The 10,801-nt window shown below is 37.6% G+C and overlaps 2 long non-coding RNA genes across 3 annotated transcripts; both read right to left on the bottom strand.

Moving 5' to 3' along the window:
• Positions 1-5,209: 5,209 nt before the first annotated feature.
• Positions 5,210-5,887, bottom strand: LOC120559419. The gene is made up of 3 exons (XR_005639253.1): positions 5,809-5,887; positions 5,486-5,649; positions 5,210-5,258 (listed from the first exon to the last, which is right to left on the bottom strand). It is a non-coding gene; the product is annotated as an uncharacterized LOC120559419 (long non-coding RNA).
• LOC120559418 lies at positions 5,885-7,258 on the bottom strand. 2 transcript variants are annotated; one of them, XR_005639252.1, is made up of 3 exons: positions 7,193-7,258; positions 6,224-6,309; positions 5,885-5,943 (listed from the first exon to the last, which is right to left on the bottom strand). It is a non-coding gene; the product is annotated as an uncharacterized LOC120559418 (long non-coding RNA). The 2 variants fall into 2 exon arrangements; XR_005639251.1 differs by having other exon boundaries at positions 5,891-5,946.
• Positions 7,259-10,801: the final 3,543 nt, after the last annotated feature.

Below are 10,801 nucleotides of genomic sequence, written 5' to 3'. Positions count from 1 at the left end.
GGTAAATAACGGTCGTTAAGGCACCGGAGCCTTATTAGCACCGGGTCTCAGAGGTATGTTTATAGATGGAGGCGCAACATGGCGGCCGTCATTCGAGCGACTCGCTAGTATGTATTCTGAATGGTAGATTCTACATGTACGAGACTACTTTGATTAGTTGGTGGAAGTAATTACACATGAATAAGCACATATTTGTGAAAGAAGAAAGGTTTTTTTTGATAAGAAAAAAATTACACAATGGAGCTTTAATGAGTGCAACAGGACATGTATAGTACAGAACAGTAGGCTATGTTTAGGAACCCCAAAACATGGATAAAACACTTGAAAACATGAACAATGATCTAACAAACAAAATGAACAAGAATTTACTTTAGATAGCCCTAGTCTTATGTGATTTAACAGGAGATAGAAGGAAACTGTGTTCTGTATGGAGTATAGCATAGTATTATGGGTATTTTATCCTCTGAACCGTTAACATTTGGCAAAAAAATGTAATTGACAAAGCACACCATGGCTACACTTTCCTTTCATTTGTTTTAAATTCAACGAACAATTTGTTGGATTTTAGCAGAATATTAAGCAGCAGAAAGGCAGAACTGAGTATATTTTAATGTTTATTTATCGCAAGTAATATCATTACCACAATATTCAACAACGTTGGGGCATATATTTTTAATATATTACATATATTTTCCTCATATTGTGCTGCTCTAATAATTACCCTGAAATTGTGTCTTAAGCTGGATAGTGTTGCAATATTTTCATTTCTATCTGTATCATCTTTTAGTCTAATATGTAAATAGATATTTATGTCTAAATTATCTGATGTTATGTAGTCATTGTTTTCACCTTTGTTTGACTAGTTTATTACTGAACCCAGCCATCACGCACTGCGCCTTCACATCCTGCACCACCCACCACCATCTGTGGGAAACACTGTTAAAGTTACTGGTTTCAACATGGCTGCAAAGTTTTGGGAGTTTTTGTGCACCCTAAAGTCGTTAAACGTGTTCGCAGAATAAAAATTAGCCCACAAAATCCAAAATGACTGACTTCCTGTCAGGCGAAAAAAACATTCAATTCTTTTTATACATGTTCCTAAAGATGAGAACAATGTTCCAATCAAATTTCATGAAGGTCAAAGAACTTTTATCCGAACCATGGCGTGTATTAGGGGACGTTAGGGGAGACCACTGCAGAACTTTGCAACTTTAACCAGGATGGACATGTGACAATTTGAGTCTATCTATCTATCCTTCTTTGATATTCAAGCCAGCAATCTCTAGTTTCCTTTACTTATTAATTTAACACAAATAAGATAACATTGTAACAGCTAGGGCTGCACAATATGAGGAAAATATGCAAAATGCCATGAGTTTGAGCATCCGAAGCCCCTGAAAAATGTTAATGAGCAGCAGAAAAGTAATAATAATTTTTTTAAATCATTCTCAGTAAGTAATCATTAAAACACACAGCATCAGGAGAAACAGCATTTGACCCACTTCTAACGGGACTAACCCTTCAAAGGAAAGGAGCGTAATATGTAATTGTAGCCGCAATAACGTACATGCAGGAGGAAACAGCTTGGCTCTGAAAACATGTTCATGAGGCAGTGTGAATGCACTGGTGTGTTTTAAGGTTACCACTCTGAGAAAAGGTTTTCCCACATTGTTTACACCAGTACGGCTTCTCTCCAGTGTGAATGCGTTGATGTTTTTTTAGGGTACTCTGTTGTGTGAAAGCTGCCCCACATTGATCACAGCTGTATAGCTTCTCTCCAGTGTGAACTCTCTGATGAATCTTTAAATATCCAGATGTTGTGAAGGATTTGTCACAGTACTGACAGTGGTGACGTCTGGGTCCCTCTCCTCCTCTCCGTTTCTATAGCAACAGACAAACAGAGAGAGAGAGAGAGAGAGAGAGAGAGTTAGTGAACAACCTTCTTTAAACCCTGGACTTGCTCTCACTCACAATTTTAACCCTTCATACAGTAATTTATGACAAAATGAAGGAAAATATGTGCTGGTTGCAGACATGTTATTATGCAGGCATGAAAACGGGTCAGGGGTGAAAAAGGTGAGAAGGATATTACCCCTCTGGGGGGGTCCGGGGGAGCATATTCCATATTTTAAAGCATCAATCTGATGCATTTTGAGATACATTTTTTGCCATACAACAGTGTAATATTTCAATATGCACTCATTAAAGTGAATTTGACTGGCAAAACACACTGTAAACCCGAATAAGTTACCAGAACTCAAAAAAAGTGAGGCAATCAGTTGCCTCACTTTTTTTAAGTTGATTAACTTAAAAGTCAAAATTTTCCGAACTTAAAAGGTTGGTTGAATTGCTACTTGTACCTTTTGATAACAGTTAAATTAAAAGTGCTCATTTAGCTCAACTCAAATATTTGCAGTTAATATGACTTAGTTTTCTGTTAAGGGAACTCAATTATTTTCAGTTATTATGACTTACAGTTTTGAGTTTTCAAACCACAGGAATAAGTTCACAGAACTTAAAAAAATAAGTACACAACCACACAATTTTTATGTTAATAAAACTCAATGTTTATTAGTTTGTTTTGTCATTGTTTTAAGTACACATTAGTCAAATATGTTGAGTTTGTTTACTTAAAAACATGTGATTCAAAACTTAAAAATTTTTAGGCAACAGATTGCCTCACTTACATTAAGTTTAACTAACTTAATATATCTTAAAGTCGTGAACGTCTGCTTTTGAACAATTACATGTTAAAATGAAATAGAAAAACATTTATAAATTAAAATAAAAAATAATTTTAAAATATACTTATATACTTTAATTGTATATTAAATAAATAAATAAATTTGAGAGATTTTTAAGAAGAAAAACTCAAAATTCTCTGATCCTATCCTTCCAAATGTGTTCCTGGTCACTTAAACGAACACGCCGACTTAATGGGACTTTGTCTTATTCACCGTATCCTCCAGAGTTAGAGAAGTCCATAAATACCCTTCTCATCTCAGTGTGTGTTGTAACTCTGTCTGGCGCACCCACTGCTAGCCTAGCTTAGCACATGTTGTACAAATCACAACATGTAAATAGGAAAATGTTGGCGTTATTTTGTCACTTATTAGGAGCATAGATGGAGCCAGATACCTCCAGGATCTGTGCTAAGCTAGGCATGGGTGCGTCAGACAGAGATACGACACGCACAGAGATGAGAAGCGTATGTATGGACTTATCTAACTCTTGGGGATACTGTGAATAAATCCCAATAAGTACCGGTATTTTCCGGACTATAAGTCGCACTTTTTTTCCTACTTTGGCTGGTCCTGTGACTTGTGCGACTTGTATATCAAAATATATATAATTTAACATGTTTTTAAATGTTAATTCATACTGAACACATTACCATCTACAGCCGCAAGAGGGCTCTATGCTTGTGACAACTAGAATGCTGCTCCTAAAGACAACTGAGAAAGAGAAAAGAGATAAACTGCAGGTAGTAAAATATGCAGCAAAAACGGTAATCGAGCAGCAGAAAGAAAGTTTGAAACAAGGGAGAAACTTGCGAGGGACTGGCGAAAAGGTGACTCTTATGCAATGAAGAAAACAAAGAAAGCTAATCGGCTAATCGCGGGCTGAAAGCAAGATGGCCAGAGCTGGAGGAACGAGTCACACATGGGTGCTTGAACAACGTGCTGCTGGGAGAGGCTTGTCAACGGTGCAGTTAGCTTGCTTCGTCACGCGCCCTGGTAGTTGTTCTGTGTGCTATTGTATAGTTTAATAACTGTTAATGTGTTACGTTAACATACCGGACACCCCTCGTATTCAGCCTGTTGTTCTGGGTGCTATTGTGTAGTTTTGGATTTTGTGAAATACATTTCTAAATAAATGCGACTTATAGTCCGGTCCGATTTATATATGTTTTTTTCCTCTTCATGACGCATTTTTGACTGTCGACTTATACTCGGAGCGACTTATAGTCCGAGAAAATACGGTAGGCATGTTTCTTTAAGGCCCTAGGAAATAAATATTTATCACACATTTCTGATATTGACCAGACAACTAATCAGATAGTCAGGAAAATAATCGGAGTAATCAAAAACAATAATACCAAAATGAAATTATCGTTCGTTACAGCTATAAAAGAAAAAACACTGCTTTTGGCTTCCTTGCTAATTCCTGAGTAAGGCGACAGGGCAGCAATTTGGATGAAATTTCAAATATTCTATAGAGTTTAAGAACATTTTCACTTAAAACTCTAAAATGTAAATGTTTTACAAACCATATCAAATGCACAGTGAAATGTGAGTCATCTTGCGCAGCCCACAATGGTTAAGAAAAACATTAAAACATACAAAACATTAGCGTTACTTTTGCATTATATTAATAAGAACAAAGGCATATTGAGTAGTTTGGGCCTATTGGCTGAACACCTGCAGTAGTGCAGTAACTTTTTGAGGCATTATTTAGACAAAAGGGAGATAACTTTGAACTAGCCTTTTATAATGCTTTACCCTGCAGCCTTTTTTCAGATGAGTTTCTACATCATTAATTCATTCTTGAGGGTCTGCAACCTCGGGGATAGTTTACCACTTTCTAGACCAAGTTAAATCTTTAGAGTGAATTCAAAAGTGTTGGTCAGTGCTTTGGGATAGCTGAGGTGTAGTGCATAGATCACTCCACAGATTACCAGGAAGGCATCGCCAAGTCTGGGAAGGCTGACCACGGCATCACTTTCAATGACGACAGTGATTCTCACAGGGTGGTAGTGAACTGGACTTGCGTCATGGTCACCGATGAAAGTAATGAGGCCCACTGCAACACCATCAAGCTCTGGCTCATCAGACTCATCCTGAATGAATGAAAAAGAGAGATACTAATCACAAACTAACACATGGAACAGAACAGATGACATAATTTGTCTTTCCTTAACCAAGTCCCATTGAAAACCAATACCACTTTTACAAAAGAGACCTGGGTCTCATTGTAAGAGTTGAAAAACATAAGATCCATGTTCTGCACACATGAATCAGCCAAAATACCAGAGAATCTAAGTGCTGACTGAAACCAAGGACATTTACAAGAAAATGTTTTACTGAACATTGAATAAAATGTTAGTATTTGCGGGTTAGATAATACACAGCAGAATCTGTTAGTGACTTAAGGAGACTCACTGTGCAGGTTCTTAAACATCCAGAGACGTCCTCACGCAGATACACAGGAAGGACGTGGAGAACAGTAGTGCGCTTGGTGTGTATGTCATGGATTTCCTATTCAGATAAAAACAGAATTGCATATACTGAAGAGTTTACATAAAGCTGATTTTAAACAGTCCAAACAGAACATATGTCCACAAATAACCTGTTAACATCTTTAATGCAATCAGACAAATGGCAAACAAAGTGGACTAATTGCGAAGTCAAAAGCTCATTTCAATCATTGAACCTGTTCAATGTTCTACTGGTTCAACCTATGAAATGTGTAAAAATCTATTTACCTGTTCATCATGGATTTTTAAAATTTCAGCCAGAGCATCTGCTGTCTTCCCAGTTTTTGATGCCTTCTGAATAAGGTCATCAGTCGAGGAAGATAGCGGTCAAGCTCAGCATAGCACGTGTTGGGCAGGTTCTGATTTGTAATCCGCTGGAACTCTGCATACAACTACATAGAAATAACAGCCAGAGGAGAATACAGCAACAACACTTATTAAAAAACAGTTCAATTTGAAGAATCTTGCACACATTCATAAAGGCAAAAATATCAGCCAAATGAGTAAGAATCACAATTTTCACTTTAAAAGAGAGAGCTGATCCATATTACCTCAGACTCTATTTTAAGAGCAGGCCAGAGGTCCATGAGGTCGTTCACTGGTGGGCAGGACATCACTATGGTCTGTCGGTTAGGGGGAAATGTGGTCTCCATCATCTTTCTAATGAGGGTCAGTTTCTTCTCAGTCTTCTTCAACAATTTTTGCAAGCAAATACAAAGTTAAGTAAAATATGATTAGTAGTATTCGTGAACAGAACACATTCATTATTTGTTGACTTAAATACAGCAAAACACTTTATTTTGATCAAACAGGCAAGTAGAAAAAACAATGATGTGTGTATGTGGGATGCGTATGATTTGGGGTTACCACACTAAAACCTTGTCTGAGAAAAAACAACAATTCAAGTTATTGGTATTTAGAGGCGGCGAGAGGGGGTGATAGAAGAATTCACATTCATTGGATTACCTGGTATCGTTATCACATCTCCAGTTATCTTCCTTAACTTCTTGAAACTGGAACAGCAAGATGCAAAGGCATAAACTGATCTGAAACTGAACAATTAAAAGATTCAAAGAGTGTCAAATTATAAATACTTCCATTTATAAATGTTCCCTGTTAATGATCTTTTCATTTAATCCCCATAAGTGTCAAGTTACTAAAGCCATCAAGCAAAATTAACATTACTGTAAAGAAAAGCAGCCACACTTGAACCTTAGTGCATGGTTAATCAACAATAATACCATTTCTACAAACCAAAGCTTTACTGTTAAGGGTTTTACTTTATTCATCTTTGTCATGAAAAGCAGCTTGCCTCCAGCAGGGTCGTTTGTTTTAAAACCCGAGGCAACAGTAGGCAGGCACGGGCAGTTGACTCGTTCTGTTAACAGCAATCTCCGTGTCTCAGACAGTCTGCTCACACAGAATTTAAAACAAGCGTCCTAGAAGCTACGCGAGAGCGCGGACTTGCAGTGTAGGAACTCAGTTTGAGGCGTTTATGCTCTTTTGTGCACTATTGAAAGTTTCCAGCAACAAAAACTAACTATCGCATACGAGGTGTCTGTTAGTGCTTCTACTAACAACTAATTTTTCAACACCACCTTTAAGCGGGGAATGAGCGTGTGATTACTAGATTCATCCGTCGTCAAATTCTTCAGGGGATTCGGTTAGTGGTAGCTAGGTCGCTAGTTGTGCTGCTGGAGTGCGTAACGTCAAAGTCCTTCTAAATAGTCTCTGGTAACGTTATTGGTGCCGCTAAGTGGCTAGCTCGCTCTTTAGCAGCTAACCTATATCTGACAAGTTGCCAATCCCTACAAGACTCCCGTGATAAGCCAGTGAAGGGCGGGGGCTTGGAGAAGGTCTACGCTCTCTGAGACAAACACATACAAAATGTATAAAAGAAGTAAAAGCGAATGAATATTAACATTCAAAACTTACAGTAAGTCCAGTGAGCCTGATTGCTGCTGCGTAGGTAGTTTCTGCAACCCTACTGTCTGCTGCTTCCCGCCTAGCTGCGTTGTTCAAACTTTTCTTCTTCTGTGTTTTTCCAAAAAAGCGACCGTAAGGAAATCAGTGTAGTGTGCAAATTAGGCGCCACCTTTTGCTGCGCAGGTTGAATCAGAGATTAACTCTCCATACAAAATTATCCTGCAGCTGCTTAAATAAAAATAAAAAGAATATATAGGCTACATTAAACTGATGAAGCAAAAATAAATCAAATAAAAACATTTTGTCCTCCACTAATGTCTAATGCATTTCAGACCATTTGCTATTGCAATTTATTTATTATGATCGATTTTACTTATTTGGTAAAGCACTTTGAGATTTTATTGTATTTTAACATGTGCTATATAAATTCAGTTTATTTTTAAATCATCCCTATTTTAAACAATAGAAATAACAGGACTTTATCATTCTTAGTATGTTATTACTCAATTCTATTACATTGTACTTAAGTTATGTTTTTAAGTTATGCTTACTTATACACAAAATAGTTCCATTTAATCAAAGAATATTAGTTAACAATACTCAAAAAGGAAGAACATGTTACACCAACTTGACAAAATTAAGTTCGTAGAACTTGTTCTAAAACTTTGAGTATACACTACTTAATCTATTTAATTACTTTGAACGTTCGGGTTTACAGTGCAATTAACATCCTTCTGACATTACACAATAATATAAGTCATAATTTTTAAAAAGTAAAAAAGTTTTGGATACATTTTTACTTCTTCCAACCATATGTTAAAATAAGAGTCAATGTGGATTTACAAATAGCAATGATATCATAATCCTACAATGAATCATTGTGAAAACAAAACTTTCTAGATGTTGTGTTGTTACTTTGGCCAGGTCATCATCAAAAAAGCGAATTAGTACATTCATGACTTTGTCCATGTTGACATCAGTTTCTTCATGTACATTTATTAAAAACTTTGCATTGTTTAGCTTTTCATATAGCTAGACGTCTAAACTCTGGGACAAGGACGATACGTTTAAATAACTGCCATGCTGATTCCAAACAGCTTTTACACAGTGGCCATCATTAATGACAAATCGTGTTCCTCTATGAATGTTCACAGACGTATTGTTTATATCATAAACACGGTCGGTCAGTGAAGTCACAGCGGTAGCGGTAGCCATTGTTGCCGTTAACGTACTCGTATGACAGAGTGCACAGACCGAAGTTTTGTGACTAGCAAGTACTTTCTTACCGCTGCTGCCGTACAGTATCTTCCTTGAACATACAATGTAGAAGCAAGCACCCGGCTCCCTCAATTTGAGGCACCAAGTGCTAAATGGCTTCCCGCCTCCTCCAGTTTCCTCTTCAAGTTTCAAGTTTATTTGTCACATGCATAGTCATACACTTACAACAAGCAGTGAAATGAATAGCATAATATGTTACGTTATAGAATAAAATTTAAAGGTCCCATGGCATGAAAATTTCACTTTATGAGGTTTTTTTACATTAATATGAGTTCCCCCAGCCTGTCTATGGTCCCCCAATGGCTAGAAATGGTGATAGGTGTAAACCGAGCCCTGGGTATCCTGCTCTGCCTTGAGAAAATGAAAGCTCAGATGAGCCGTTTTGGAATCTGCTTGTTATGAGGTCATAACAAGCAAGGTTACCTCCCCTTTCTCTGCTTTGCCCGCCCAGAGAATTTGGCCAACCCATGAGAGAGAGACATCATGGCTTTCAAATGAGAAAAGTGGCAGTTGGTCAAGGCCACACCCCCACCATCCACCTTGCCACTCCCACTCTCCTCCTCAATAGCTTCAGACACAGAAATGGCACATACTAAGGAAAGCTCATTGTAGGACTGGCTCTAGTGGCTGTAGTTCTGCACCAAAGCTGAATTTCGGGAAAGAGACTTCAGATACAGTATTAGGGGACCACTAAGGTCTTTATAAAAGCATCCAAAGAGCACCAGGTCATGGGACCTTTAAGTTTAAAACATGAATAGATAAAAAGCTAAAAATAAAAGAATATACCACCCAGACCATCCCTATTCATAAATATAATAAAACCTAGTAATAATAAAGTGCTCACTAAAGTAGATCCAAGGCTTAAAGTGTAAGGTGCATTATGCAGTTTATCATGTTTAGATTCAGGAGCCTAACAGTTTGTGGATATAAACTCCTCCTGAGTCTTTCTGTATTAGCCATGATGCTCCTGAATCGCTTGCCTGATTTCAACAGCTGAAATAGGCAGCTGCCAGGATGGGAAGTGTCTTTTAAAATCTTGACAGCCCTACTCCAACATCTCTTCTGATGGCGTTCGTCCAGGGATAGGAGAGCTGAACCGCAGCAACACTCAGCAGCATGGATCACTCTTTGGAGGGCCTTCCTGTCCTTCTCACAACTTTTGCCATACCATGCTGCCATACTCTGCGTCAGGATACTCTCCACAGTGGCCAAGGTTATTATAGTTTTGCAATTTTCATTAGTTTTTATTTTAATTTCGTTTTGAGTTTTTGTTTTCAAATTCAGTTTAGTTTTAATTAGTTTTTAAAGTGTGTTTGCTAGTTTAGTTCAGTGTCTATTTTTTGAAAATGCTTAGTTTTAGTTTAGTTTTTATTAGTTTTAGTCTTTTTTAGTAATATGGGTTATTTGTCATGGGTCAGAAAAAAGTATTGTGTAATGATAACTCAACAAAAACATCATTTTAGAAATATGTATTCACAATGTATTCAACAATAACACTGGTACATTAAATGTACATATGATGATGAGCACAAATATGTAAACAGTCTAAACAAGCCACAGTAAGTGCAAAATGTGTTAGTAACGTGTTAGTAACAGGTGTTTTGAACTTTGGTTCGAGTAAAGTGGCGAACATTTTGAAGTCAATCGACTCCCACAGTTGTGTAGGCATCCCAGTATCAACACACATATTAACCCACGCTTCCTCACGCTTTTAGTGTTCCAGCATATTTACTAACCAGCAGCTATCGGGTCGCCGGTGAAAGCCCTCCTGTAGTGTTCTCTGTCCTGCGGTTGTCTCCATCATGCTGCCTGGCCCTGTATCCATGCATCCATGGCCGTAACGTTAACGGGGTTCGCTTCTGTTTCGAGGAAAGGGGGCTTTGCGTTCTCCTTGCCCTGTCACTGCTTGTTAAGGTAAGCTAGGTTAGCCTCCTTGTGTGCGCTTCTCAAATGTACTTTCAAATTCGTGGGGTTTTTCCCTTAATTGTCCACTTATTTTATCACCTTCCACTGCGAGGCACTTGCTTTTTTGCTTCCATGATGCCAGGCGAGGGGCGTGGACATGTTGTGTTCAATTTGACGTGGAATGTCGTAATTTCTGGAAACTATATGTCTATGGCATAGACTGAATAAAACAGGTCTATGGTCGGAAATGTCAACTCTGAAAGATATAACTTAATTTGCTCTGTGAAAGACATTGACGAAGACAAAAACTAAGGACATTTACTCGATTATTTTATTTTATTTGTTAGTTTTGCAAACAGACATTACAGTTTTAGTTTAGTTATAGTTTTTTTGTAATGCTTTGTTTTTATTTTTATTTCAGTTAACGACAATGTT

Source organism: Perca fluviatilis, chromosome 5, assembly GCF_010015445.1.
Source record: "Perca fluviatilis chromosome 5, GENO_Pfluv_1.0, whole genome shotgun sequence".
Taxonomy (NCBI): domain Eukaryota; kingdom Metazoa; phylum Chordata; class Actinopteri; order Perciformes; family Percidae; genus Perca; species Perca fluviatilis.
Note: the sequence above shows the minus strand (reverse complement) of the source record. Positions and strands in the feature narration are given on the sequence as shown.